The sequence below is a fragment of the Amblyomma mixtum genome, chromosome 7, assembly GCF_055824585.1.
Source record: "Amblyomma mixtum isolate Tamu chromosome 7, ASM5582458v1, whole genome shotgun sequence".
Classification (NCBI taxonomy): Eukaryota; Metazoa; Arthropoda; class Arachnida; order Ixodida; family Ixodidae; genus Amblyomma; species Amblyomma mixtum.
In genome coordinates, this window is record NC_143018.1 from 127,788,551 (window position 1) to 127,816,131 (window position 27,581).

Sequence of the window (27,581 nt, forward strand, 5' to 3'; positions counted from 1 at the left end):
TTACACGTCGGGCGACACCATGGCTCTCGAACCCCGTTGAAGAGGGAGGTTCCCTCACATCAAAGCGTTCGAACGGGTCAGAGTAAGGAGGGTTGCGAGTGAGCGCTTGTGCTGTTGTCTTCTTACTTTGTTACTGTCCAGATTAAGCTCGGTGATAATGAAAACAAACCAACTTTCCCACCTTGTCCCGTTAGTCGATTTCTGCGCATCTATATGTTCGGGTAGAGCCGTCCTTATCTTTTTTTCTCCATATCTCACAACTCTGTCTCTCTGTATCGCAGTTTATACATCTTATTTCTTCACATGTCTATTATTAGAGCTACCCATTTCTTAATTTCTGCTCATCCACTTATTTATCATACCTCCTTTTCCCACCCGCGAAACACAAAAAGCGCTAATAGACGTCTAAAAAAAGTCTCGGAAAAAAAAGCTTGCCATCTAGAAGAAGTTTCACCTAACCAGTTTTTTAGACTTAGACGTTTAGTAGCCTTCTATTAGCTCTGCTAACGCTACGCTTCTATACGGCTAGAAAACGTCTGAGGTAGAACTTTTCTAGAATTTTTTTAGACGTTCTTTTTTTTCCGAAATGGGTGCCTGTATTATTTTACGCATTTTGAAGACTGATTTTAGTGCTGCCTTTAAACCCTCTAAAGCTTTAAAAATGTTATAGTTCATTTTCCTGGTATAAACCACTCAAAAATTCAGGGGGCACTTTGGCTGTCTAAAGTGCGTACAGGCGAAAGCGTTTTCCGCACCACTTTGACTGCTTCTCTGGCACTGGTGGCGTCACACGTAATGGAGTACTAACTGCTAAGTGACGACAAATCACTAATTAATGGTTAATTACTGATTTGTGCCTGAATACTAATTAACTGCTAATTACTGACGCTTAAGCTTCGCCTTTAGGAGTGGAACGCGACAGCGTGTTGTAGCGTGGCCCTGGGAGTCCCCGGAACGCCACCACCCGTTCGGCGCGATGCTTTGCCCTTTGAACGCTTTTGAGGAAAGGAAATGGCGCAGTAATTCTCTGTCATCTCGGTGGACACCTGAACAGCACCGTAGAGGAAGGGAGGAAGTGGGAGTGGAAGAAGAAAGACAAAGATGGCCCGTAATGAAGAAACTGAAAATTGTATTTGAGGAAAGGAAATTACGCAGTAACGGTCTCACATATCGCGGTGGACACCCGTCAAAATTCAGGGGGGCACTTTTTTAACCTAATGTGCGGTCACTGATGTGTGGTTAAGACGTTAAGCTTCGCCTCTAAGAATGGAACGAGACAGCGTTTTGCAACGCTTCCAGGAGTGCATAGAACGCCATCGCCCATTCGGTTCTATGCCTCGCTCGTCGGTAAATTGGTTTTTGAGGAAGGGAAGGGAGGAGGATGGGAGTGAGCGAAGACACCGTATTCACTAGACGCACCTTTGTTCTTCCCAAACCATCGAGCTGGCATGGCGGAGTGGATAGCATGCTCGTCTCACACTCCGAAGACCGGGGTTCGATTCCCGAGCTCGACCAATTTGTTACTCGGTTTTATTTATTTATATGGCCTGAATAGAAAAGTTAATTAGGCTAATTGAGTAATTAAGCAATTAACTAAGCTCAGTCCCACTTACTTAGAGCATCACTATACGATCGCTTCAATTGGTTGCCTGGTTACTAGCCAAAGTACAATTAGCCCCGTTTGAAATTCGCGCACTGTGACGTCACGACCGTTTGGACCAACTGAAAAGCGTGACATTTCTGTCAACAACTGCTGCTTACAACGATGAGACATTAAAGGCTTTCGCCTTAAAAATGGATTCAAAACAGATTTGCAATGAGCCCATATTACAAGGGATGTATGGCTGTAGTAATGAGCCATAAATGCATGTGCTAGCACACTTTTGAGTCACTGCGTTACTCTTTATTGAATCCAATGCATATACACCCACACAAAAAAAGAAAAGGACCAGGAAATTAATGTTAGAAGCCACGGAGGAGGTAGCTTCACTGGTTTGGCTGACGTTACAGCGGTAAGCACTTGGATGGCGGGAAAGTGTCGAGCAGCAACCAATTGTTAAATCAAAACTTCATTCGGCCCCGGGCCTTGTTCACAACGGATGCGTTTATGACCAAGTTGCTGTGATGTGGATGGCACTGAAGAGCTCGCTAGGTGTTCCAAAAATCGCTTTTCTTGCAAGGAAGATGCTAACTAGACAGCAACAAGGGGAAGTCAAATCCAGCTCTGTTCAGCAGCCTGCAGAAGTGAAAAATATTAGAGTAACCAAAAGCACAGTCAGTCAGGTGCATGTAGAATGGCCAATGAGGAGTCGGAAGCAAATAAGACCAGGAAATGGCAAGGAGTAACAGCACAGGCAATAAAATAAGCTAATTAAAAACATAGATGCATATGATGTCACTGCAAGCAGCATTTCAGCAGAGTGCTACGGCTCACCATAAACTCAAGAAGTCAATCACTGTGGAGGCCTTTAACAGAAGCAAAATCCAAACAGCGTGCATGGACACTGAAAGCCAAGCAGTCAATAGCAAGTGCACTGCCTTACTGTGATGCACACTGTACTCATAGAACCTCCTAAGCTGCATCTTGCAAACAGGCTTTATCTTACCTGCAAGATGTGGCTGAATCAAAAGTGGTTGATGTTTGACATCTTGCACCGTCGCATGAAAACATAGCAGAGATGCTGCTGTCCTGGTAATGCCTGCATCACTTCAGTATACACCAGAGATGTGTTAAATCTTGGACCCTAACTTGACAGCCACACAGGGCACATCTGAAAGATAAGACAAATAAAAGTGCGTGTGAATAAGGTTCTTAACACTGCATTGCCAAAGAAGCCCTTTCTAATCTGTACGATGAAGCTCAAACAGTGGGCAAGAGATTACTTACAACACTGCAAGAGATTACTTACACCACTGCACAAAAAGCATTAGTCCAGATTCCCACCTCAGAACTGAAACAATCTCCAGGCCAAGTCGTCTGAACAACCAATTACAAGTTGCTGCTATTAATTTGCGTGAAACTATACCAGGTCCTTGCTCCTCCGGCCAACAGTTGGAGTTCTAAAGGACAAACAATTAATGGGGCTTGTGGAATGAACATTAGCAAACAGCCTAGACGTATACAAAAAATCATGAATTGAAAGAAAAGGTGTCAGCTGCAAAGCGTACTTGCCAAAACTTGAGAAGTTGAGCAGGCAAGGAGGTCCTCTGAAAACCGCTGTTGAACAGCCTGTACCCAAAACGAAATGTACACAGTGAAGTAGGGTCAACGCCTGCTGTGCACGGTGCAATGGTTTTCCAAAAAATAAAAGCTGCCATGCCTGCAAAGAGCCGTAGTACTTCACTGCACTTTCAAACAGCCTGCACACATACAGAGCAGCACCACTGAGTAAACTACTTTTGTACCAGGGCTCTCAATCGCAATGAAATAAAAGCTTGACGCAGTTAAGATAACCAAAGCCTTTTTAACGCGAGTTTCACTGACGGCAATCAAAGCAAGGAGAATTGGAGCACACATGTGGCCAGATGAGAGTCCTTGGCAAGAATAAAACCCTGCCAGAATGCAATAGAGCACAGACTTTAAACAATGTGTAGGAAAAAATTCGCGCCTTATCAACGTACGCTTAAACAAAGCTGGTTGGTTTGAAGCTTTGTCACGTTCACCTTGTCATCGCCTTGGTAAAGAAAGCAACTCGCATGCGATAGCAGCCTAGTTGCATCCACTTAACAAAAGCTCAAATACATGCAAATGCCCTGTTTTAATACATTCAACGCTGCACTTTGGTATTTAAAACACTGGCTGATACTGTTTTGTGATTTGTAAACCAAAGGTTCAATCAGGCGCGTTAGTGGCAAAGCCGACACTTTCACCACAGAAGAGAAATGGAAGGTTACTTACTTTTGCGGAAAACGAGGCTCACATCTCAGTGCAACACTGGTAGTAAACGATACCGCAGAAAAAAGGGAAAATGCAAACTGCAGCGGCGTGAAGTGACATCCAGCGCGGAAAAACGTGCGCAGCGAAACATACTACAACGTGCGCAGCATCCGCTTCGCGCGCGTAGCTATCGCTAGCCTCTGCAACGCCAAATGACCAAATGAAGTACTAAATTTCTAAACGTAAAAATAAATAAATCATCAAAGAACCAAAAAACAAATTGAATCTAATACTTTCATGTAAAACTAAGCACTTGAAGCTTCCACTAAGATTTTTTTTTCTGCTTTAAACGCTTAAAACCATTTTGGCAAACTATCCTGCATCGCCACGGTGCGGAGCGACACCAAGCAGCAAGCTGCTGCGGGATTACAGTGCCGTGGTGTAGCGTAACTCAAGAAAGATTGCCTCCAAGATACGCCGCCACGAAAAGATAGCGCGCGGGTGATCTGCGCGATAAACCGCGCGAGCGAGCTCGGCAAAGGCGGCGGGAAGGCGGCGAAGGCAGCGTGCGCTGCGCCTGTCAATCCGCATGCTGCCGCCAGCTAGCCGAGGCGAGTAGAGGCGTTCGCAACATGAAGCAAATTTTTTCACTCGCGTAACTACCGTCGGCTTTCAGGGCCATTATATGTTACCTAAATCCAGCCTTACGAGTGGCGGGTTAGCTGCACTCGATGTGGAACGTGATTCGGGCTCCGTAGGAGAAAACGCGCTTTCTATGTTCGAATACAAAGAGCGGTCTTTGCACCGGCGCGCCTGCTCTTCGAAACGTCAAGCAGGAGAGCCATCTAATTTATGTGCCGTGATTTACTGCATGTTTAATCCACGGCGGCAACTCTGCTGATTGCTAGGCGCGTCTCCTTGACGTGGTCTCAAGTTCCACGTTTCACACAGAAGTTTCACAGCAAACACCTGACTGCAGATATTTAAGATACGTCGCAGAGGAAACTTCTTCTTGACATCTATGAGACGTTTGAACGCAGCGCAAGACGTTTGTAGCCATTTAGAGCTGTTCCGAGACGTTTGTAAGACGTTTTGTGTTTCGTGGTGTCGCAGAGGAAACTTCTCCTTGTCGACATCTATGAGACGTTTGAACGCAGCGCAAGACGTTTGTAGTCATTTGAGGCTGTTCCAAGACGTTCGTAAGACGTTTTGTGTTTCGTGGGCAGCTTCTTGATTCCTGCATTTCACAGTACCTCAAGTTGCCAAGGAATCCACTTCGGTTCAAGATGTAGTTATACTGTGAAATTTTGGGTAACCGTATGAACGTTGTAATCAACTCTAATCAAAACCCTCCGCTTTCGCACTACCGTTTCGTTGCTTGCCGAGTAAAGAAAAGAGATTCTGGGAGCTTATTGCAGAAACTAGTTCCTGCGCAAATGCTAGTTTTACATTTTGAAACGATTGCTTTGGTGATGTAACATATCAATATATTTTCAGAGAGCGATTGATATTAACTGTTCAGGAGAACGCGCGGATAGTGTAATAGCTAAGAGGCACAATTTCGTTATCACACCATTCAGCCTATTTACATAATAAACTCATTTTCACACTAATTATCACGAAGTGGCGCAATTTCATTACCACTCATATTTACTATCGACTGCTGCGACTTGGAGTAGTATTTGTAAAAAGGCCACATTATCCACAGAAAAGGTCACATTATCCTCCCAGCTCGGAGGATGTAGAGTAGGAATCGATTCTGGCGGCAATCACAGCAACCGGCGTTAGTCTGAGTAGTAAAAGCATCCACAAGCAATTGCGGGGATGGAGCAACGCAGATTTCCGTGTTTCCTGATAAAGTTGAAGTGCATGTGATATTACGTTGGAAATGCGGTAAACGACGCCGCGACGAGCAAAAATAAAAAAGAGCAAGGAGTAGCGCTCTGCGCTCACAGCGGTTCTGTTTCCGGTAGAGTTTCACAGCGAGCTAAGTTAATTGCTTCGTCAGGGCGGCAGCGGCGTTTCTGCGTACCCCGAACCACAAATCTCGGTGGTGCCAGTCAGCATCGCTAGAACCGTACCAACGAGAGGCAGCGAAACGGATTCTCTCAGGATGTACTCGTAAACAGGGCATCGGAGAGCAGGGAACGTGTATTGATGCAGATAAGCGCTTAGTCGCCGAAACTGGTGAGCTACCGCTTCCAGCGCAGCAGGTGTCGGCAACAAAGGCAGAACTGGGTAGGGAAAAGGAAAGGATCTCACGAACGACGCTCGCATCTCAGAGTTCAGGTACAAAACTGTTTAGTAAATTGTGCACCGCCGTCTGTGCTCGAACACCGTGCGCAAGTTGTGAAATTCGACTCAGAGATGGCGCACCAAGCCTGCCAACGGCACAACTAGATACACTGCCTGTGTACTGAATCTCGGTGGAATGTAATATGGTCAGCAGACGGAACGCAAAATATGGCTACTACGTAATTCATTTCGCCTACTGCATATAAAGCCCCTCAGCCTCTGAATACGTTCTGCAGGCTAAGCCGCCACAATCGGGACAACAATCCGCTATGGCTTGTACACGACGATAAGGTATGTAGGTTCTTCGTATTTCATCAGTGATCGTTTGCAGATGACGCGCAGAGAATCCATCAACCATATCTTAGTATCATAAGAGCAGGGAGACTAAACCAACTTTCACTTTGTTATGTTGACGACGCCCAGAGGATTCACTGCAGACAACATCGAAAGATCCCGATTATTTTACGAAGAATCCAGTTCGCTTGCGGACAGTTGATACACTCCGTCTATGATTCAGAGTTTTCCGCGGATGACATGGAAGATCCGGCTGGAACATCTTTTTCAACAAAACAGAAAAACCCACCTAACGCAGACGACCGTCAAAAGAGAGAAAACAACGCATCAACTGCAAATTTTCACCGAGAGAAATTCGAAGCCAGTTTATCGGAGAGCAGCGCGCTCGAGCACCTCCAGCAAACTCGGTAGGAATGCGCCGAGGCAGCCTTAGGCAACATCGGCGAGCACTGCATGAGCCTTTGAGGGCAGGGTGACTTAGGGAAACAGGAGGAACAGAGAAAGTGGTGCAAAATGGGCAGTACTTGTGCAACGCGTGTGCCTGCGGAGATCGACAGGAATACGTGAGGAGACGGACGACCACGACAGACCTGTAGGCGACCGGGAAGTCGCGGCTGTTTCACCCGAGAGATTCGCAATGTTCGGCGAACCAGCGTATGCTGGTAGTACTTGGACACTCACGCGCGAGCTCCGCAAGCTTGACCACCTTTTTTATATTTTTGCCAATATCGTAAATAGTGCCTAAACCCCTCTCCTGTCCGTATCCACATCGCTTCCCTGTGCACTTCTCATTGCTATCCCCTCCCTCTAACTCCGCCAACCACATTAGCAACCACCAAAAGACATTAGCAATTGCCGCGGCTGCAACTTATTTTTCTTCGCTTTGTATTGTTTGTTAATAAACCGCTGCTATAACTCTCACGGTGTCGAAACACTGATGGCGCCCATAGCGGGTCAAGGTAGCGCAGATTATTAGTCACAACTGATGACATTTAACTGTCTGCAAAGGAATCTCTGCGAGATAGGATAGGATAGGGAAACTTTTAATGTCCAACAGAAAGAGGGTAGCCAGAGGGCTACCCGCCTAGACGACGGCCGAAAGGTCTTGACTCTCGGCGGCGGCTTCGGCCAGTCGGACGAGTTGTAACTGAGTCGCCGGGTCGGAGCTCAGTAGTAAGGTCTCCCATTGATCTTTTGTGTTTATACCTCATCCCTCCCGGGGAGCATGAGGACATTCCCATAGTATGTGGTCCAAGGTGGCCCTAAGTTCGCAGTTTGCGCATTTTTCTGAAAATTGCCCTCGGTACATAAGACTCCACAGGGCCGGGTTTGGCAAGGTGTAAGTTTGTAACCGGCGCCAGTTGATGGCTTGTTATCTGGACAAGGATCTATCCGCTGGAGGAAGTCTAGCTCGTTGCAAACGATAGTGTTGTGTAATTTCTCTGTAGGTCACAATGCGATCCCTGTCTGTAAAGACCACCTCGCTCGGGTCCGCCCGGAAAGAAAAGCCTCAGGCGAACTCGTGGGCCGTATCATTACCAGGCAGGGATGCATGTGCTGGTGTCCAGACTAGTGTAATTTTCCGGTCTATTACATGACGGCTTAGAATTGTATTCGTTAGAGGGGAGACCCGGCCCCTGCTGAAATTTAGTATGGCAAATTTGGAGTCACTGATGATGTATCTCGCTTTTGTGCCTACACAAGCCAGTGCTAGGGCAGCTTCCTCTGCAGTCTCTGGGTTACCCGAGAGTATGGAGGCACTTATTTTGAGGAGTTGTTTATTATTGACGACCGCGACGGTCATCGTGTTCTTACCATACTCAGCGGCATGCACGTAGACCACGTCCTCGTCTTTGTAGGAGCGGAAGCGTTTCTCTAGCGCCTCTGCCCGTTTGGCCCGGCGCACTGAGTGATGAATAGGATGCATATTCCTGGGTAATGGGGGTACAACTATATTGTCCCGAATTTTTCCGAGCATGTCAACTTTGGCGGTTGTTCTGTTATCTCGGCTCAGATTGAGTTTTTCTAGAATGGCCCTGCCTGTTTTGGTCCCGGCTAAGCGTTCGATTTGGGACGTTCTCACTGCTTCCGTAATTTCTTCCAGGGTATTCTGCATTCCTAGCTCTAGGAGGCAGTGAGTGGATGTACGGATGTGCAATCCTAGGGCTTGTTTCGTGCATCGCCTGATAATTCCATTTATCTTTTCCTTTTCTGAAACTTTAAGACCAAGGAAGGGGGCAGTATACCAGATACGGCTTACTACGAACGCCTGTACCAGCCGTAGGAGATTCTGCTCTTTCATGCCGTGTCTTCTGTTGGCAATCCGCTGTATGAGCCGCATAGTTTGTTGCACGCAGTTTTCCATCTTAGTTATTGCATCACCGTTGTACCCGTTGCTTTGTATAATCATTCCTAAAATTCTGATTTTTCAACATGAGGAATCTCCGCCCCTTCAGTTTGTAATTTGATGTTAGGGATGGTTTTAGTTTGTCTTTGATGCAGAGGTCGATAAAAAAGAAGTTCAGACTTCTGCGGCGAGAATTGCAAGCCCCTACGGCTGACATAGTTTTCGACCTTATTTATGGCCTTCTGTAGCGTACTTTCGATGTGCGCGTCGTGTCCACGGGTCATCCACATGGTGATATCGTCCGCATACATGCAGAAATTCAAACCATCTATCCCCTCCAGTCTCTTCGGGGGCCGTATCATGCGAGAAGTTCAATGCCAAAAGTGATATGACTCCGCGCGATCTATAAATGCAGTGAATGACCAATTTCTCATACATGGGCATGCAGGCAGAACCTAGGCGAAAGAGGAGTGCTTGCGCCGCAGGGATCTCTATTGCTATTGCATCGTAGTATTAAGGGTAGGTTAATCATCATGTACTAGTAAAGGAAAGAACAGTGTCTGTATAGTGATACACAAAGGGCACCCCAGGTCACTGAGGGAACTCATTAACACAAGGGTGGCCGCGTGGTAAAGATACTCCTCCCACTGTCAATAAACCTCAGCTTATAGACAGCACATGTTCGTCTTGTATCGCCAATGGTTTTGTACCATTTTCCTTCTACGTAATATCATGGACCAACAAGCCAGCCTGAACGCTCATTCGGTCAGTCTGTTAGTCATTATCGTTGAAATAATCAAAGAATAGGTCGATCCACCCATAAAACTTTATGCAGAAAACGGCTCCGGGGCGCGGGAAAAAAAGGATGAGTTGGAAAAACAACGCGAAGAAAAATATGTGGTTAACGGTTCCTGCTCAGTTGCGCGAGGGAAGATTAGGAAACAAACAACGCCTCTCAACACAATGGTCTGCCGGGCAAAGGCGACGGCATGAGCGCCCAAAAAAGGGTGCGACGCTTATTTAATCACACAACCGATGAAGTCAGATATGGAGGAGTTCAAAGCGGACCGATCTGTATCATCCGGTAGGCATAAAAGAAAGAAATATTTACCGATGTGCTCGCTACCGGGCCCAACCATCACCCCATGTTTGTCTACGACCTCCTAATTACCAAGCATCATCTTTTGTTTGCGGAAATACATTTACAATAATAAAGGAGGAGCGAACTGTGTGCGCATTTCGCGAATGATTTGCATGTGGGCGTATAATTGAATTGAATTGAAGAAAGCTTAATTCCAGAGAGCGCACGACCCTCTTTTACAAGTATGGTTGCAGCAGCGCATCAAAATCTAGGCGGGGCTTGCTGGAAGGAAGGAACGTTAACGCTTTCCGTCCCTGGCGGTGGTTTGAGGAAGGAGAAACAGAGTTTGTTACTGGCCGTCAACCGTGTGCCGTAGCCAAACTTTTCACTTTGGCTCCGGCGCTGTGACGCCACTTTCTCCGGTTTCGGCTGCAGCGACGATTAATTCGAGCGAAAGAGCCACCCCTCCATCCTACTTCCCGTTTTAAACATCAGAAGAGCGAGGAATTGAAAAAGAAAAAAATATGGCGATAGAAGTGAAAGAACTGTTTAGCCAAGCGGCAGAGGGCGTCGAGTGACCAAGAGAACGGGAGGGAAGCGTGCGTGTGCGTAGGGGAGAGGGTGAGGCGGATACGTTTCCGAGACGACAATGCCACACGCAAAATTTCCCTCACTTTCTTCCTGCCCCATCGCACGCTTTATTGTTCTTTCTCTGATTCGACTGGAAACAATGTAAACCATTCGACTAGCAACAAGACGCACAGAGGGGACTGGAGAGAGGGCGGATGTCATGCTTGACGGGATTCACCGAAGATGACGTTGCAGAAACCATTGCGTTCGTGTCTTGGAGAGGACGGGAAACTCCTTTTAGCTCGCTTTTTTGCTTAACCTTTCCTTTTTTGTGTGCTTATTTGTATGGTTCATCTCTTTACCTTCTCTTTCTTTTTCTCATCTTTCCGTCCACGCATACCGCGGCAACGGCTTGATCGCCGATGGGCGACGTCCCGTAGTTGTCGCGCGATTTCTCGCTTCTCAGACATCGTCGTTGCCGTCCGAGTCGCCTTCGGCTTTTGGCCTTTCACTTCGGCCATGTCGTCGATAGCGGTTCTTGTCTTGATTTGCTTATTTTTATTATTTTTTTCCTTCGCCATTCGGAGGACAAAGAAAGCGACGACAGTGGCGCGCGTCATGGTAAAGTCTTCGTTGCGTCGATATGAGAGGAAATTTCTTGTCCAATGTTTTTTTACTCTGCGTCAAAAGCTGCGTCTGCAGCTCTCGATGGCAAACGTTCCCGTTCCTTCGCGGTTAAAAGACGGCAGACTTTCCCGGCTAAAGAACTCGTTTTCATGCGCTTCAACAGACAGCTAAAAATGGTAAAGGTGCTCTTAAAGGGCTTAAAGGGTAAGCTGGCTAAATGGTACTGGCCCAAGCTCCTCAAGCAGCCTGGTAGATATCTATGAGTGCGTTCTCGCCATCGTCAAGCCAGACTATAGCATATTTTGACGGGCTCTGCCATCTGTGAGGACTGGCAAGAAATTGGAGCTTTTGTGAGTCACTTTAAACGCGAGTTGTTCTGTCCTTAATCGTGCGAGGAATGCAGGAATGTGGCCTCAGAATTCTACTCTTTTCAAAACGTTGTCATCTATTCACGTAGACCTCAGCGCACGGAAACAAAGTGATGTAAGTGCTTGACAGCGTTATGTCACAATGAAACTGGTTATAACCATCGGTTTGAAAAACATCCAAATATGCACTCACTGTGATGGGGTGGAAAATTGGCAGCACTTTTTTCCAAGCCTTTTTTTTTTTACGTCCTTGCACCCTTCCACGGAAAGAGACTGGATTCTAAGGATCACTTCGACGGAGAAATGGCGGCAAGAGACTAAGCGTGCTTTCTCTCTTTTCTCTCAGAAGCAACCGCACCAAGGTACATGTGACACACCTCAATCACGGTACCGCCGAGGCAGCGCTTTCTTCCCGGCCGACAAGTGTAAAGCAGTGGTAGTGTGCGCGACAACCACGGCACTACTTCGTTTTCCCCTCAGAAAGTCAGCCTGTATCACTGTTGCCTACAGCGGACAAACGATAAATTACTCTGCAAATGAAGCAGGGCATAGCCACAGCGGCTAGATTCTGGAGGTAACGCTTGCAATGAAGCAGAGCCACCCAAAGATTGAAGCCAAGCCTGCTCGAGGACGTTGCTTGAGAGCCTACGTCTGCTGTCTGATTCTGCTCTCATTTAATCCTGCTGTGCGCTGATCAAGCGCTACACAAGACAGCTCAGGGGTCAAATTCTCGTTCAGCGGCAACAACATACGTAATGCGATAGAAGTTGCTACTTTGGCCTGTGGACCGTGAAGTGAAAAACGCGGGATTAAGAAGACAGTTCAAAGCAGATCGAAATGTAACGAAGGCTTACCTGATAGACAGCGGCAACAGCTAAAGAGGGACTCTTCGAGCCACTCTCTTGTCGATTGACTTTCCTCCACCGTGAGACATGGAGGAAGAGACGAGGGAGTACGCTTCCTGGGACGAAAAGAACAAGGATGAAAACACGAAATGAATTCCTTGCCGGATGCGAGAGATCAAGTCGATGTTGTAGAGAAACTGGTAAGATTGGAGCAAAACCATGGTAGGGCTTTTGAAACTCGAACAGTCACAAAAGAAGAAAGGTACTCGAACAGAGAGCTGGTCAGGGTGGCTTATACAGCAGCGCGAACTGGCCTGCAGAACATTTTTTGTAGTGATCTCTGCTTCTAGCGGAGATAACGTAACAACACGTTTATTGATTGAACTTATGGACAGTTCTGACCACCTGATAATTGATGCCTTTACTTTCTTCAGTTGTTAATATTATCTTAGTTTGGATGCTTGGACCAGTGCGCTGAGTAGAATAAGAAATGGAAACTTAGGATAAATCATGATGAGCTTAGCCGTTTCAACCCTTTTGTTCTCTGTCTCATGCCTTTTTGATGTCATTAATACAGCTAAAGATAGTAGTGTATTTAAATGAACGAAAATGAAGTCAAGTTGTTAAAGTGTGCCAAGGTAGAGGAAATGGCCAACTTCCATGTTTGAAAGTTCAGCGGATATATATTGTAGCTAGGCAGGCGGCTGGGAAATGGCGGCGCGAGTTAGAAGGAACACAGAAGGGTTAGTTTCTCTCTTTTATCGGAGCCACCCCACCACCTATCCAGCGAACCCTCCATCCCTCCTCTGACTATCAGCCTGCATCACGTGACAGCAAGTGGCAGTCTCCTGAGAGCGTTATCGTTTTGGCACAACTCACCGTCGTAGCACTGGTCCAGGTATTGCAATATTCTCATTTGTTAGCCTAGGAACTTACAAATACAGCTGTCTCTTTTATAATGGTGATTCAGCCCAATGCTGGTATAACTGCCACTCCTTAAACACTCTACAAAGAGGAAAAACAGTTAAATGGTGCTTTGAAAGGACTCCCGACCTGTGCTCAAATCTGCCCGTTTAAAGACTCACCTCATACGCACACTAAATTACAGACGTCAGCCACAAAGGACTCATGGCCTAAGAGATTATACACTCTGTAAGAATTTTTATCTGTGTACATGGTCTGAGGCCAGTTCCCTAGTATCACTCAATCCCCAAATACAATAAAAATAACGTAAATCTAACGAAAGCAGACAGCAACACTAGGAGACCGCCGAGCGCTTTTGCTGGTCGTCTCACTAGTGTAAGATGACAAGCTAGTTTGGCTTAGTTTAGTTTATGGAGTTTAACGTCCCAAAGCGACTAAGGCTATGAGAGACGCCGTAGTGGAGGGCTCCGGAAATTTCGACAACCTGGGGTTCTTTAACTTGCACTCTTTCAAACTTCCCTAGGGGAGCAGCATCACTCCCTGATTGCTCGCGCGTTGAACAACCTTAGGAGACAGTTCTCTCAGGCAAACAAAGAAACAGACATGCCGAATATAGCGACACATGGGGCCAGCGGCTGCCATTTAAAAAGCCCAATCAAGTGTTCTCCCGAGACATAGGAAGGAGCCGAGCGAGCTTCTAGGCACTGGAAGCTGCACCCAAGAAACACACACGTTTGCTTCCGTTTTCCGTTAGAGTTTTGCGAGTGCGATAGACGCTTGTAGTATGGTCGGTATCGAAGGATGAAATGTTTTTCCAAGCCTTTCTCTGGTCCGTCCTTTCTTCCTTGCTTTCCCCAGTCTTCCTTCACATTTAACGAATAAGGTGAAAGAAAGGTTTGGTTTGGTTTATGGGGTTTAACGTCCCAAAGCGACCCAGGCTATGACAGACGCCGTAGTGGAGGGCTCCGGAAATTTCGACCACCTGGGGTTCTTTAACGTGCACTGACATCGCACAGTACACGGGCCTCTAGAATTTCTCCTCCAAAGAAATTCTAGCCGCCGCGGCCGGGATCGAACCCGCGTCTTTTGGGTCAGCAGCCGAGCACCATAACCGCTGAGCCACCGCGGCGGCAAGGTGAAAGAAAGATGTAGGGAAAAAGGGAACGGCAAGGAGTAGTCGATTCCCTAGACGGCCCCAGCTTCTCACCTTACCTCCTTCCCGGGTCTCACGGATGAGACAAACAAGACGCTGTCCTGCTGTCGCGATCAGAGAACGCTGACACTGACCGAAATTTGTTCTCGCGGTCCGCTCTGTCTTTACCACTCCGTTCCTGTCCCACGGTGTATTGTTCAGCGTGTGATCAGGTCGAAGGCTGCTGTCCCTCCGTTGCCTATTTAGGTGCTTCCGTCTCCACGCTAGGGATGGGTTCCCTAGTACACCAACGTTAATCCTCTTATTAATTAATTAATTAATTAATTAATTAATTAATTAATTAATTAAATTATTATTCCTCATAGGTCCCTTTCGGGACATTACATGAGGGGTGGGATAACACGGCAAAAATATTATACATTAATAAGAAAATGGACAAAAATTACGTTGATGAATAGGCCTCCCCGATAGTGGTCCTGAACAGTCGATGATTCATGATGGTGGCCACTTCAGCAGTCCCGGCTTCACGAACCCGGCCGCGGCGGCTTTGGAGGAGAATTCTTTCTTTGGAGGAATTTCTTTGGAGGAGAAATTCTAGAGGCCCGTGTACTGTGCGATGTCAGTGCACGTTAAAGAACCCCAGGTGGTCGAAATTTCCGGAGCCCTTCACTACGGCGTCTCTCATAGCCTTAGTCGCTTTGGGACGTTAAACCCCACAAAACCAAAACCAAGCCACTTCAGCAGAGAGGTAATTCCAGTCACGGGCAGTCTTTAATAAAAATGATTGCTGGAATGTTGTGGTATGTGCACATTCAGGGTAAATAGCGTTCGGGTGTTTATGGCGCGAAATGCGATGCACACGTGGAATTAATCGGTTGGCTTCTGGAAAGTTCTCTTCCCCGTGAAAAGGAAATTTTATCACATACCTAACAATTCTGGGCAAAAGCATTTTTGAGCGGGAAGCCATTGATGAACGCAATTTTTTCATATAATGTAACATTTCACAATGAAAACGATTATGTATGCAAATCACCCTATGGCAGTTTGGAATTTTTTCTATTAATGTTTTTCCTATCGTTGAAAGCATTCCCCATTGTTTTTTGGCAGTTTTAACTGTTCGATGCGATAGATGGAAACACTTTGAAAGAAATATTTTGATACATATAAGAGGAATGGACTATTACCTTCAATACTTTCAGATCTTACAATTTTATAATTTTCAAAATTTTTGACCGAGAAAGTGCGACATGTGCATGTTTCCTGCAGTGTCTCATGGCCCATTCAATATCCGATATATGCCACGTGGTAAGGTACACCTGCCTTTAATTATTGACGATAACCAAGGGTTAGCACCTGACGCTGGACAACTAAGACTGTTTACGATGTTGTGTTAGCGCTAAGAAGGCACCGGTCGTCTTAAATATGCCAGTGTATCTCTTGTAAAAATTTGAGGTTTTCCGAAAACATTCCTAGGGAATGGCTTATAATAAATTATAGATATACGACCGCGGTGCTCGACATCCTTGATATTCGTGTGGTGTGCGTCGTGTGTCATGCGACACTGACATTGTTAAAGTCTGACCCCATAACTGCCGTCCCTAATTTCAAGCTGGCTTATCACGGATGAATACTGGCGTTTACGCGGTGAGTCATTTCGTTCTTACGGCTGAGTAGCATAGTGAGAATAAAAAAATTTGTTTGGGGGTATGTAAGTGTTTCTCGACCGACAATTGTCATTGCGTTCTTGATCTTTACATTCATTCAGAATGCCCTATATAACCAGTCATTAATGATTAAAAAAGAAAACCACCCAGCAATATTTTGGCAGAGGTATGAACATGATGACGCAATGTTCTTGTAACCAAAAGCAAGCTTAGCAATCGGTAGATGAACACTTGAGTGGAGCCCTAAGGAAGTAGTCTCTTCGTGGACACTTTTCACAGCAGTTCACCTTCAGTACGAGAGCCAGCTCATTTTCCTGACAGGCATGGGCCACAAAAACAGAGGGGGGGGGGGGGGGGGGCGCAAGCTTCGAAGTTTGATTCAGTACCGAAGTGGAACACACAGCCTTTTAGGAAGATCTGAACAGCATGCGTGGCTTGCTTCTAGACCCTGAAGTATGGTTCCTTTTGTATCGACAGCAATCAAGTTCTCTACAACGAGAGAGGAATTCCCGTCCTCACACAGCTAAAACTCGAGACTTCAAAAGGCTGTAGAAAGTCCCTCTGGCTAACTCAGAATGAAACTCCTTGGTCTGTGTATTTGTGACAATGGCTCTGAGTTGCTTGCAAGTTTTGATTGTTAAGAAGACGCAAAGCAAATTCCGCTTCGCAGGTGGACAGCTATGAAAAGAAGATCTCAGCGCAATGCAGTTGCCTGCCCGAGCAATAAACACGGTATGGGCGTGCTTGTTGCGTGTTCTGCTTTACAGCGCATGAGCTATATGTAGTTGTCATCATGTATCAACGAAATTCCGGAAACCGGATGGCAGTAGTATAGAAACCATGATCATCCTTATCATTTGGCTTATGGTTTGGTTTGGTTTATGGTGTTTATCGCCCCAAAGCGACTAAGGCTATGAGAGACGCCGTAGTGGAGGGCTCCGGAAATTTCGACCGCCTGGGGTTCTTTAACATGCACGGACATCGCACAGTACACGAGCCTCTAGAATTTCTCCGCCAAAGAAATCCAACCGCCGCGGCCGGGATCGAACCCGCGTCTTTCTGGACGGCAGCCGAGCACCATAACCACTGAGCCACCGCGGCGGCCATCCTTATCATTGTTCGCAGCATCATCACAATCATCACTACACTGTTGTCAGTGGCAGCGTGTCCTCGTTTATCGATTTTTAAGCCGAGAAAACAAAGGGGGGCACCCTTATATTACATCACCTGCGGCCGCTTTGTGTATGCGCACTGCTTTATCCCTTTTGCCTAAATTTACCTCCTTTAGTTGTCTTTTGCGTTTTTTCTAGTGATTTTTTGTAAAGGTGTCATTCGTTATCGAAACGTATCATATATATCCCTTGTACGGCACCACAATTTTGTATTCGCTATCAGCGGACGATCCATCTTTCCCCCTCCTCCCTTATCTCCGCCCCATGTTCCCATCGCTTGTGGTTTCCGCGTAGATCGGACATGACTCCACAACGATAGTCGCTGCTTTCCCAAAGTTCCTTTCATTGACATACGGCATACCGTACGTGCCTTCGCCTAAACACGTTTCCCATCCAAGTTCACGCCTATCCCCTTTTTCCTTATTTCGTGTACTACGCCTATGTGCCGGTGGGCGCTGAAGCCTTCTGCGTCAACATCGGCTCCGTATCGCAAACGGTGTGCTCAAGATAACACTGTTTCATAGTTACGCGTAGTTTCATTTTTTTTTTGATATTTTCGGCCTCTACCAGCTTCGATATTATCGACTACGGTAGACTGCAAGCGCTGCCTCGTTCACGCTGACACGGGACGATATCATGGGGCCCGCGCAATCGACCGAAGCTTGCGCCGCACGAGCCAGCGGTGCCCTGGAGCGGTTTGGAAGAGTTCATGTTTCCATTACGGGACGTCCGAGTGTAACCCTGTGGCCGTTGGGTGCAGCTCCTCATCTTTTCGTCTTTCTACCTATCTTTTTTATTCTTTGAAATTGTAACGCCTGCGCTCTCAGACGCTGACAGTCTTCGTGCAGTTGCCTGGTCGACACGGCTTTTGTTGGCACAAAATTAACCTCGAACTCCAGAAGCCTGCTCAGTGATTTATACACATCCGCCGACTGCACCTCCAGACGGCGAGAGAAGTTTATGCCAGCCTCAAGGCTTTAAAAGTGGATCCTAATCCGCAAGAGCCGAATCCGCAAGGCACTTTGGCTGTTTGCTGTAGCTAATGGTATTGTAATCAAAATATTGATTTACTTTATATTTAGCTTTTAAAATAAAAATTATAAATTGAATACACCAAAAAACAAAAATCGATACCTAAATTTAAAAAAAATTAATTAAAAAATTTTTGAAGGAAACAAGTTTGGCTTTGCAGAGGGCGTTACATTTCGCAGAATAATACAATAGAGGGGACTGCCACTTCTCTGCCCGCTAACACAGTTTGTGGGCAGGGCAGGAACTGCTAATTAGTCTGGGAACGACATTGTTTTGTTGGAAAGAAACTTTGTAGATAAGCTGACTTTCGGAATTTTGTAAGTTGTCAGTTGGGACCAATTATAGCTCTCGCCAATCGTTCTATCGAAGCATGAGCCAAGTTCACAAATTTTTTTAAGAGTGCCATGCTCTCTCTCCTTGCCTGTGTCATCTACAACTGCGTGACATTTTTTTTTTAATTTTTCCGGTAGTACTGAAAAACGATGCTCTTGTGGGCGATTAGAGAAGTGCCTGCCTCAAAGCTACTGACTTCGGTGCTTTGCTTAACACTTATGCCGGATGAATGCTCGCGCATGGTGCAGTTGATATGTGCTACGGTAGATCGGAAGGAAGGCCAGAGGTAGCTAATATCAAGGGGCAGCAATTCAGCGAAGCTCAATTGATTGCGAACGAGGTGAGGCTCAGTGGCTAAAGGCCACGGCGTTGGATCTCAGCAGCATCTTTAAGAAGATGCAGTATTGTAACCCTGGTATGAGGAGGATACATACAATTCACTTTCCCTCACTTGTGGCCGTGCGCTAGAAGGATGTTGGTCGAATAACCTTGTTAAATGCTGTGAGGCCTGTGACAATAATGTGGCGGAATATCTTTTTAACTCTTATCAGAGCTACAGGCCAGCTGTTGGCGTTTCAGATTTGGGACTAGCACCCATGTGCTTGGTTTTGCTGACTTTTGGCTTCCGTCATGCATCCGAAGGATAGTTACCCTGAAAGCACGAGGAGGGTTACAGTGGAAGGAGGAAGGTGAGGTCAGCCATCTGGCAACTGGGGCAGGTGGCAGATGGTAGATGGCAGGTGGGGCTGCGACATCGACAGCGACACCGAGGCTGACTACGACGCCGACGGCACGAAATCTAAGACCGATCCATTAAGCGCTAACGCTCTAATACGCCGATGGAGAGAATAATACTTCAGAATTTTATTCCTGAAATTTTATTTCATGTTGACAAAAGGTAGGTTCTCTGTTTAATAATTGAAACTATTTCTGAAAGCATATATTTTGCTTTGAAAAATTTGGTACTCATTTTTAATCTGTAATTTTGCCTAAAAACAAGAGCCTATTCCGAAGTAAATAAGTGCTGTAAATTTCAGCTTCCTGTGAAATGAGCGAATGAATCAATGTATGATTTGTTTACAAAAAGGCCTCAGATAACTGGGTGTAAAAAGGAAATGAGGCACATTGCTAAAGACAACAAAGGAAGATTCCTTACTGACGAGGGAATGAAGCTTTCAAGAAATACTTTAGAATGTCTCATTCCTTCCGATGTTCTGACCGGCTCATTTCCCACTCTGAAAAAAAGATTTGAAGCGAGAGATATTTCCTTTACGGAGGAAGAAAGGATGGCTAGATCGAGGCCAAAGAGTAGAATGGGCAAGAAAGCGAGCTAAAAGCGATGATCCCTTTGCTCGTAGCCAGTGGGGACAATGAAACAAATATATATTTATTACATCGAAATTGACACAAGAACCGCACCAACAAGAGCAATAACAACGAGGACGCTCTTGGATCGTATCACTGTCGGCTATTCGTAGAGCACTCAGAAATGCACGGCTTGCACAACAGATCACGTATTTCGTACAGGCGCCAGCATTTTCTCCGAGAAGACCTCCATGGTGAAGAATACGCAAGACATTCGGCAGCCCGTCGAATAATTCAGGGCCTGGCTTTAAACATCATCAGCACGGAAAAATCTCCGCGCGGATTGCTCACCCGCATTTTTTCCTGGACACAATACAGAACACGTGAATGCTCGGCGGAAACAACTTGAAATGAAAAAAAAACAGAACATATAAAAGAGAGTTTCTGAGTTCCACCGTGGAAAATGAAAGGTGTAGCTAAGGAATGAGGAAATAAAAAGGTACTAGCAAAAATGAGTTTAACAGAAATAGATCTCGAAAAGCTGTCTTTGATGGATGACATTGCTAAGAGAGTGAGCCAGCCAGATATTCGGCTAGACGCCCGATTCGCGAAGTGGAGGCAGGATTGGCAAGCTCCTGTGCCCCCACAGCAGCTTCGATTCTGCAGGCCGGCAGGCGTTCACGGAAGGCGACGTATCTGTGCCCTCCCGTCGGCGCCCGCTCTGTGAGTCTCCGTTGACCTGGAAAGAGATTCGTCTCCTTTCCGCTTGCTAAGCGATGCATGCTCGTGTGCTTAGTGTCAGCAGAAGGCCTTGTTTTGTACTTGCATTGTATAAAATGGTGCTGTTATCTGAGTTTTTGTAGGTTTTTAGTCGGAAATGGACGAATGTTGACTCGACATCCCAGAAGCGTCTTGCTTATGGCCGCCGTTTTACGAGACGCGCGGCGCAGCCCTGAAGATTTGTTCACAGATTCGGTGCTGTGAAGGAGCAGAAAAAGAAGTTTTGGAGAGAGGTGGCGCTTTGAGCTGTAAACAATTTAATAGTAGAGCAGAAGATACCATCGATTACGTTGCACTAAAAGTTCTAAAGGGACATAGAGCATAATGTCCCTATTAAGGTATGTGAACAGCGTACGCGAGTAGACGTGCCGCTTTGTAAATGTCACTATGAAATCAAAACCCATTTTTCTAAGCAGCTTCCCTGAACACTGAAGTTCCCTTAGGCCTAACACGAAAGTCGACATCGTGTAAACACTATTTGCTGCAGTGCTGCATTGAAGAAAGTACCTCGGCTTTGCGCCTTTTCTACGTCCCGCCCAAAATAAATACGTGCCAATGGTACTCAGGAAAGTATCGGAAGCCTTTAGGTCTCCCGTGTGCCTTCTAGCAAAAACAGAAGAAAAAGACACTAGTCTTGCTTCTTTCAGTGAGCAGTTTCTCTTTCGAGTCGGATGCTAAAACCTTTCTTTGTGTATCTTCCTTCCAAACTAACAGTCGGGATCGGGACGGGGTGATCTCTTCTTCGCCGGGCTTTCTGGCTCACACTGGTTTGACAAGGGCACAAAAGCTGATATCCTCGAACGCCGGGCATCTCGGAGGCGGTTGAACAAAAGATGTGGCCCATCAGGCCAAGACCGATCGTTATTGGCCATCCTTCACTCAGAGCAGCAGCAAACGGCGACCAACGGGCCACCCGCGCTCTGCAAGAGCTTCCTGGCCGCCGATAACTGTCAGGGTTTGTTTCCTGCGTACAGGGCGGCTTGTATCGGGAGAGCACTCTGGCCACCCTTCCTTAGTCTGCTGCTTTTAACGGGAGCACAATCCTGCCCTCGCACATCAGTTACTCTGAGTCCCCGTGAAAAGAGAGGAATGAGAAAACGCGGGCTCCATGATCGAAACCCGAAGAGTGTTGCTACAGCCGGAAAGAGTGCAGGAGTTTTGCCCAGTTAAAGAGCACGCAGTAAATCCATTATCAACAATTGCACCTTGCAGCTGTGTCGTTACTTAACATTTCTTTTCAAACTAAAACTTCATTGAGATCCTTCGGCGTCACCTGCGCCTGCAGCATATTGCAGGTAACTGCACCTACAATATGCGGCAAAACCTTGGAATCATTAGTTCTGGTCTGTTATTACCTAAACAAAGCTGAAGATCCAAGTCCAAATGGCATCGTAAAGGTGGTTCAAGGCGGAGAGCCTTCTTTATACTTAAAAGTGGAATACAGACAGTGCAGCGTATTTATCAATGGGGTTGGAACACGGTGAGTATTATCTTTCGGGACAAGGAGCTTTCGAGTCTGAAGTCGGAGCGATGGAGTCCCGTTGAAAAATATAAGTACCCCAATTTTTATCTTGGGTGAGTTTAGCGAGAAGTATCCAGCAAGGTTGCTTCGTATGAGCTCCTTATTCTGACTGCCGGGACTCAGAAGAATCATAAAAGAAAGTGTGACAAGCCGCGTTCTGCCTTTTCGCACTCAGAGCAGTCTGCCTTTTGGAGGGAGCGACGACTCATACCAGTTGTTAGAAGCACAATACTGCTGTGTGGACCCTATTGCAGCCATCGAAAGATGGCTGCAATAGGGCTGCAATAGGGCTGCAAGGAAGAGAAAAGTCTCAGACAGGAGTAGAAGCGCTGCTTCAAATAGAAGCCCAACTCCCCGGCGGGTTCGGACAGGAAATACTAGCAATAAAAAGAAAGCTTGAGAAACTAGACGAAAATAAGTATAGAGGAGCAATAATACGTGCACGGGGAGAAAAGCTACTGGCGGGTGAGGCTCCAACTAAGCGTGCCTTAATAGACGAAAAAGCATACGCTAGAGCTAAAGAGATATTAGAGATAGATTACAAGGGGAAAACGACGCACGACCAAGCTGGTATTAAGAACGCCTTTGAGGATTACTACACGGAACTGTTCGGCCACAGATTACCTGATAAACCGGGGATTGTAGAAGGTTTTTTCACAGTAATGCCTAGGCTGGACCTTGATACTACAACGGCACTCGAAAGAGATGTCACCGTTGGTGAAGTCGAAAGAGCCATCGACGAACTAAACCTTGGAAAATCCCCAGGTCCAGATGGACTGAGTGCCGCTTTTTACAAAGAGTTTAAACCTGGTGTCGCTGTGGCCTTACATGGAGTATTCGTGGAGTCATTCGAGTGCGGATTATTGCCGCCCTCTTTTACGCGCGCTCACACAGTTTGGATTCCGAAAAGCAAAGAGGAAGTCAAACTTCGCACAGTCACTGGATACAGACCAATCACACTAACAAACGTAGACTACAAGGTGCTGATGAAGGTGTAGGCTAGACGACTTCAGGCTGTAATCCAGGATTTAATCGGCCCCCATCAAACATTTGGTATTAAAAACAGGACGATACACACGAACATCCATGTGGCCAGGAGTGTTTTAGAACTTTGTGATAGCGAATTCCTGCAGGTAGCCATGCTGCAGATCGACCTCGCTAAGGCATTTGACAGGGTGCCACATGACATCCTCTTTGATTTGTTGGACTATGTCGGTGTTGGTAAAGTTATACGCGATGGTGTAAAAATGGCGTACAGAAACTGCACCACAAGCCTTGTCATAAATGGTGAACTGTCGCGCCGTACAGATGCACGCTCATCTGTACGGCAAGGTTGTCCATTGTCGCCGCTGTTGTTCTCACTGTTCCTTGAACCACTCTGCCAGAAAATTTTGCAGAATGAAGAAATACGCGGTTTTGGCTTCCACACGTGTGAAGTTCGTGTGCTTGCTTACGCGGATGACGTTGCCTTTTTGCATCGGACAGGGAAAGCATTACGGCTGTACTGAAAACAACACAGGATTTTTGTGCCCAGAGTGGGAGCATGTTAAACATAGATAAGTGCATTCGTTTATGGCATGGCGCATGGGACATGACTCCAGATGTATTTGAAAATGTTCACTGGTCCACTACACTGAGCACATATCTTGGGGTGCCTCTTGATTGCTATCGTGAAAGCGATTCGGTCTCGAGCAAGAAGGCCGGTGAAATGAGAGAGATGACATCTAAATGGCGTGGGCGCGACCTTTCAGTGTTCGCGCGTGCCACGGTATGCAATGTTTTTCTAGCAGCAAAGATAATGTACATCTTGCAGGTGTTGTACTGTACACGGGTGAATATACAGAAGTTCCATCGCATCTTTGCGACATTTATATGGCAGTCCAGTTGGGAGAGAACCTCCCGAACGAATCTTTTTCGGCGAGTTGCCGAGGGGGGTCTGTCCCTCTCTCACTTGTTTTTAAGCCAAGTGGTCATGCGGTTCATGTTTCTCCGCGAAAGAAGAAACCCTTTCCTCAGTTCAGTTTATGTTGCCAAATGCACTCCCAGACTTTGTAATCTCCTCTGCCGGAGGTGGTCGCTACAGTGTGTCCCGTTACCTCCGTGAGGTTGTCGCATCTTATCGATTCCTTGTCACCCGTTTTTCCAGAGAATATTTGGCAACTGTGAAGAAAAGGCAACTTAAGAAAGACTTATTACACGTCCTTTTTCCCGCTCCCTTGTATCGGTCGGTCTTTGGGGCCTCACCTGGACAAAATGTGTTAAAGAGGGTAAGAAGAATGTGGGTAACGCCTTCAGCAAAAACTTTCTTCTTTCAGCTGCACACAGGTACCTTACCTGTTAAAAGCTGGTTACATGACAGAGACATATACGTCCCGTGGGGCACCCATTGCCTTCTGTGTAGGATGGAGGAAACAATTGACCATGTTTTTCTCGACTGTAATAATGCAACCTTCTTTTGGGGCGTGTTGCAGCGAACCATAAAGAAAGATTTGCCGCTCACTCCGCACGGCATTAGGTTTCTGCCTGTCGAAGACGATGGAGCTCCATATGACACCATTTTTCTGCTTGGCTTGCATGCAGTGTGGCGTAGTGCCATGGAATATCGCCATTGCGATCCTGGAGCCAGATCTGTGTATGAATATTTGGTTGAGAGTGTCCTGAAAATTTACGATGTGTTAAAAGACCGAGGTTTTGACGATGAAATTGTATCCCTTTTCCAGAATCTATCCCAACTGAAGAAGTTGGAATGGTCGCTGGAAGCGAGGAGTGCTGTAGCCATGTAAGTAGCCATGTAAATAGTCACAATATGTTGTAATGCACTGTATTCTCACGCCTTTGAAGGCAATAAAGAAAAAAAAAGAAAAAAAAGCTGGCATGGCGGAGTGGATAGCATGCTCGTCTCACACTCCGAAGACCGGGGTTCGATTCCCGAACTCGACCAATTTCTTACTCGGTTTTATTTATTTATATGGCCTGACTTGAAAAGTAATTAGGCTAATTGAGCAATTAAACAATTAACTAAGCTCAGTCCCACTTACTTGGAGCATCACTATACGATCCCTTCAATTGGTTGCCTGGTTACTAGCCGAAGTACAATTGGCCCTGTTTGAAATTCGCGCACTGTGACGTCACGACCGTTTCGACCAACTGAAAAGCGTGACATTTCTGTCGACAACTGCTGCTTACAACGATGAGACATTAAAGGCTTTCGCCTTAATAGTTCAGCTCCAGCTACCCAATTGTTCGTCGTAATCGCGGTAACCCTACTGGTCATCCCACCCTGTCCGGAAATGAAACTTCCCACGCGTGGCAACTGTGCCGCAGTGCTTTGGCTAGTTGTTTACACGTTGCCAAGTTATTCGCGTTCTCTCGTAAAGGCTTACGAAGGCTCGTAAAAATTTCTCTGAGTAAATAATGTTATCTAGGTTTATTTTTCAACTTTTTTTAACACGAGAGCGTTAGTACCATAATGTCAAATAAAAATTTACGGCGTAGGCGATGGCTACAGCGGCGTTGGCGACTGTTTGAAGCCTCGCAGCCGCTCACGGAAAAAAATACGCGAAAATGCCCCGCAGAAAGAACCTAGCAGGCAGGTGGACCACTTAGGTCGCTTGACCTAGTGTCGTCATAATCACATGTAACGCCGGATTTTTGGCATACGTCACACCGTGGCAGGTGGCAATTAAATTAATGAGTGGTTGCGAGAGGTTGCTCGGGAAGAGCAACCTTGGTCTGACAAGCCCCACAATAGGTATCACTTGACATCTCAGGGAAGTGGCGCATCGCTTACAAAAAAAGTTTTAGAAAGTGTATAGAGTGTCTATAGACTTCTGTGTATAAATTCTATAGGCTCATGCATAGAGAAATCCTAGAGAACAGTCTATAATAGGATATGCAAATTCCATGGACAGTCTATAGACGATCTATAGATTTATGGCCATACACTTTTAGGTGACTTTTGTCTGTAGACGGTCTATAGACTGTCAATAGACAAAAAGCATTATCTATAGCAAGTCAAAATACTCAGTAACAAGTCTGTAGACTGTCTATAGACCATTTTTATAAGGGATCGCTTAGCCGCTGCACCACTGCGGCAGGAGTGATGTGACGACTCCCAGGGACATATATGAATATCGAGTAGAGAATGACCCATGCCGCATATGTGGGCTTTGACCCATTAATGTTGTCGTGTCATACCCATAAAACTGAGCTTACGTGTGCCCTGGAATTGTTTTTCCTTCTGCCCCGCAGTGACTCTATAATCTGGTCACGGGGCCTACATACTACACTTTCTTTCGCGACTTAATTCTCTCCTCTGTAGAGCTAACAATGCTGCGCTTTCGTTCATACCTGCTTATTCAAGAGCATTTCATTTTATGCTGCGGCTTTGGGTGCCATAGAGATGCTGCCCCAAGCGAATACGCAAGCTTAGAGGCGCTAGAGGAGGCCATCCTTGGATGTGATGCATTCTCGCGCTTGAAGAATTCGGTGCGTCTTACAAAGTCTAACAGTTATTCATCTACCAGTAGGCAAAACGCGCTGAGGCAATCATGCACGATAAGCATAGAAAAAGTTTGGTCTCCTTTGGAAGAGATGATAGTAGTCGTAAGCGTTCAGAAGACTGTTGACTGAGGAGAAGACTTTGTATGAGAAAAGACGCATACTACCCAACTGCGTAATAGTTTGACATACGCGTGCGCTGGTGGTTGGAAAATGATCATTACTAACTTTGTTGTGTTAGCCTGATTCGGGTCCCCACCGAGCAATATTCGACTCAGATGAAAAACGTGAATTGCCGTGAAGTCATCGGACAGCAGCTCATAACTTCAAAACTTACTTTATAATCTCGACTTGTTACATGGAGGAGAGCGCGGAGAGAATCTCGGGTGAGCCAGGTATAGAGAACATTCTCAGGCACGAGTTCTTAGTAAGCACGACTACGACTGCACCTTAGCACGAAAAGACATGCAAGAATGAAGTCGTTGACTGCTATCAATGATTATTATTCCCTTTAGTGAAAGCAGGATTCGAAATTATCCCCAGCCTTCTAGCTGTCCCTCCTGCTTTTCAGTTCTGACATATTGCGTGCCCTCTGTTATTCGCTAGACATAGTATAACATTGCGTTGAACGCGGCGAAAATATTATCACGCAATACCGATGTTCCGCAGCGGTGAATAAATTATCCGACCTTCTAGATGACGCTTTGGTATAGCAAGTAGCGAAGGTTCTGATGACTGAAAGGGGGACCATACTGCACACAACCGGCATCCGGGCGCACGACCACGCAGGAACACTTCTGTACTGGCTCGGGTGCTTGCGTGGTGTCCGAGAGAAATGTGATGTGGACAGAAAGTGCACGCGAGAGAAGTCATGAGAAATGTGGAGGAATAC

General features: G+C 46.2%; 1 long non-coding RNA gene across 3 annotated transcripts; it reads right to left on the reverse strand.

Moving 5' to 3' along the window:
- Window positions 1-1,906: 1,906 nt before the first annotated feature.
- Window positions 1,907-4,058, reverse strand: LOC149337554 (uncharacterized). 3 transcript variants are annotated; one of them, XR_016284634.1, is made up of 4 exons: window positions 3,899-4,058; window positions 3,169-3,320; window positions 2,607-2,771; window positions 1,907-2,236 (listed from the first exon to the last, which is right to left on the reverse strand). It is a non-coding gene; the product is annotated as an uncharacterized LOC149337554 (long non-coding RNA). The 3 variants fall into 3 exon arrangements; XR_016284635.1 differs by having other exon boundaries at window positions 3,169-3,229; window positions 3,899-4,052; XR_016284636.1 differs by lacking the exons at window positions 3,169-3,320; window positions 3,899-4,058 and adding an exon at window positions 2,910-2,965.
- Between the last annotated feature and the right edge of the window lie 23,523 nt (window positions 4,059-27,581).